At 47.8% G+C, this 3,579-nt stretch overlaps 1 pseudogene; it reads left to right on the top strand.

Annotated features, from left to right (window-relative positions):
* Positions 1-1,724: 1,724 nt before the first annotated feature.
* Positions 1,725-3,345, top strand: LOC100612714 (actin, clone 302-like; annotated as a pseudogene).
* Positions 3,346-3,579: the final 234 nt, after the last annotated feature.

Below are 3,579 nucleotides of genomic sequence, written 5' to 3'. Positions count from 1 at the left end.
GGAGAGTACTTACAAAACTTCATGAACATGAACTTCACAAAGTAGTCTTCTCTGTTTAATAAAAAAAAGCCTTAAAGAACCACCTAATAGAAAAAAAGCCAAAGAATATAGTAGACAATTCACAAAAGACAAAATATAAAGGCTAATAAACATTTGCAAAGATATTCAACCTCAGTAGCACAGAAATGCACAACAGAAGAAAACACTTCCCATATTACCCACCATATTGGCAAAAGTTAGGGACAAGATCCACTGTTGTTAAAGAAAAGAAATAAGACACTTTTGCATGATTGATGAGTGTAAATCGGTATAGTTTTGTGAGACAGGTTGTTAGTGTATCTGAAATCTTTCATGTACCACTTCAGATCTCCTTGACAACACTTGTGTCTTATTCCAGTCATGACTGCAGTGATTTAATGTGGACTCAGGTGGGCTTCACACAAAAACAAGTGGACTTATCTCCTGCCCCACCCCAGGCTTCTTGGATGACCCACAATGAAGGACTCCAAAGGAACGTGCTCAAGGGCCGACACATGTGCAAACCAGAGTGCTGGAGAATGAACAGCTCATGGGCAAACCTTTGACAAGTGGGAGACAGACCTGATGGATAAAGGCTTCTCCCTTTCCCACTCTCCCCTCCTCACCACAATGGATGGTCCTGAAATACATTTCATATGGCTTCTCTGACAGTCTTGAGACATACTTCCTTTGGCTTCACGGAAGTTTCTGTGGGATTAAGCAACCAGCCAACTAAAAGCAGCAGCCATCCTTGCCTGAGCCTGGACGTGGGAGCCTGGCTGGGAGCTCACCCATGGCCCCTCCTTGCATTGTCAATTTATTAACCAATAACCAGCAAAATAACCAATTAAAGACTATGAAAACTTTATTTAAAAAAATAGCAATAAAATAAAATAAAAGCAGCAGCCAGCTCAATAAGGCATTTTAGTATTGGCTCTCCCTCCTTACCCCCTTCACTCTTATCTCTCATTCCCGCTCCCTGGGATCATGCTCCTCAGAAAGTACTAATGCATAAGCCCTCATCACAAGCCCTGTGGAAACAGGGCTAAGGCAGGTAATAGCTGACATGCTTTAAAGTGCATGTGCCCGGCCTGGCCATCTCACTCTCTGAAATCTATCCTGCAGACAAGCTTGCTAAAGTGTTTCAGAAACACATGTACAAGGATGTTCACCTGAAGTATTTTATGTAATAGGTAGAGAGGATCACACTACTATAGTATTAAATGAAAAGAAGGCTGGGCACTGTGGCTCATGCCTATAATCCCAGGACTTTGGGAGCCTAAGGCAGGTGGGTCACCTGAGGTCAGGAGTTCGAGACCAGCCTGGCCAACAAGGTGAAACCCCGTCTCTACTAATAATACAAAAATTAGCCAGGCTTGGTGGTGCACGTCTGTAATTCCAGCTCCTAAGGAGGCTGAGGCAGGATAATCGCTTGAACCTGGGAGGTGGAGGCTACAGTGAGCCGAGGTCATGCCATTGCACTCCAATCTGGGCGACAAGAGTGAAACTCCGTCAAAAGAAAGAAAGAAAGAGACAAAGAGAGTTAGAAAGAAAGAAAGAGAGAGAGAGAAAGGAAGGAAGAAAAAGAAAAGAAAGAAAGAAAGAAAGGAAAGAAAGAAAGAGAAAGAAAGAAAGAAAGAGAGCAAGTTACTGTAGCGGTAGGGGAGATGTTGTAGAAATATATATAAACCTCCTTACACCGCGGAGACCGCGTCAGCCCAGCGAGCACAGAACCTTGCCCTTGCCGCTGCGCCTTGCGTCCGCTCCCGCCGCCAGCTCACCATGGATGATGCTATCACCGCGCTCGTCGTCGTCGACAACTGCTCCATCATGCGCAAGGCTCCCCAGGCCGTCTTCCCCTCCATTGTGGGGCACCCCAGGCACCAGGGAGTGATGGTGGGCATGGGTCAGAAGGACTCCTATGTGGGCAAGGAGGCCCAGAGCAAGAGAGGCATCCTGACTCTGAAGTACCCCATCAAGCATGGCAACGTCACCAAATGGGACGACATGGAGAAGATCTGGCACCACACCTACAACGAGGTGCGTGTGACTGCTGAGGAGCACCCCGTGCTGCTGACTGAGGCCCCCCTGAACCCCAAGCCCAACCATGAGAAGACGACCCAGTTCATCATGTTTGAGACCTTCAACACCCCAGCCATGTATGTGGCCATCCAGGCCGTGCTGTCCCTGTATGCCTCTGGCGGTACCACTGGCATCGTGATGCACCCCGGTGACAGGGTCACCCACACTCTGTCCATCTAGGAGGGGTACGCCCTCCCCACGCCATCCTGCGTCTGGACCTGGCTGGCGGGGACCTGACTAACTACCTCAAGAAGACCCTCACCCAGCACAGCTACAGCTTCACCACCACGCTGAGCAGGAAATCATGTGTGACATCAAGGAGAAGCTGTGCTACGTCGCCCTGGAATTCGAGCAGGAGATGGCCTCGGCGGCCTCCAGCTCCTCCCTGGAGAAGAGCTATGAGCTGCCAGATGGCCAGGTCATCACCATCGGCAATGAGCGGTTCCGCTGCCCCAAGGCACTCTTCCAGCCTTCCTTTCTGGGCATGGAATCCTGTGGCATCCATGACACTACCTTCAACTCCATTATGAAGTGTGACGTGGACAACCACAAAGACCTGTACGCCAACACAGTGCTGTCTGGCGGCACCACCATGTACCCTGGCATCACAGACAGGATGCAGAAGGAGATCACCACCCTGGCGCCCAGCACGATGAAGATCAAGATCATTGCTCCTCCCCAGTGCAAGCACTCCGTGTGGATTGGCTACTCCATCCTGGCCTCCACGTCCACCTTCCAGCAGATGTGGATCAGCAAGCAGGAGTAGGACGAGTCCGGCCCCTCCATCGTCCACCACAAATGCTTCTAGGCTGACTGTGACTTAGTTGCATTACACCCTTTCTTGACAAAACCTAACTTGCACAGAAAACACGATGAGATTGGCATGGCTTTATTTGTTTTTGTTTTTGTTTGTTTGTTTGTTTGTTTTGGCTTGACTCAGGATTTAAAAACTGGAACGGTGAAGGTGACAGCAGTTGGTTGGAGCGAGCATCCCCCAAAGTTCTACAATGTGGCCGAGGACTTTGATTGTACATTGTTCTTTTTTTAATGGTCATTCCAAATATCGTGAGATGCATTGTTACAGGAAGTCCCTTGCCTCCTAAAAGCCACCCCACTTCTCTCTAAGGAGAATGGCCCAGTCCTCTCCCGAGTCCACACACGGGAGGTAATAGCATTGCTTTTGGGTAAATTATGTAATGCAAAAATCTTTTAATCTTTGCCTTAATACTTTTTTATTTTTTTTATTTTGAATGATCAGCCTTTGTGACTCCCCTTTTTTGTCCTCCAACTTGAGATGTATGAAGGCTTTTCATCTCCCTCAGAGTGGGTGGAGGCAGGCAGGGCTTAACTGTACACTAACTTGAGACCAGTTGAATAAAAGTGCATACCAAAAAAAAGAACCTCCTTGCATATGGTAATAGGCATGAAAAAAAAAAGTCTGCAAGAAGAAACCCCAAATTATTAACAATAGTTATCTTG

Source organism: Pan troglodytes, chromosome 5 (genome assembly GCF_028858775.2).
Source record: "Pan troglodytes isolate AG18354 chromosome 5, NHGRI_mPanTro3-v2.0_pri, whole genome shotgun sequence".
NCBI classification, from domain to species: domain Eukaryota; kingdom Metazoa; phylum Chordata; class Mammalia; order Primates; family Hominidae; genus Pan; species Pan troglodytes.
Note: the sequence above shows the minus strand (reverse complement) of the source record. Positions and strands in the feature narration are given on the sequence as shown.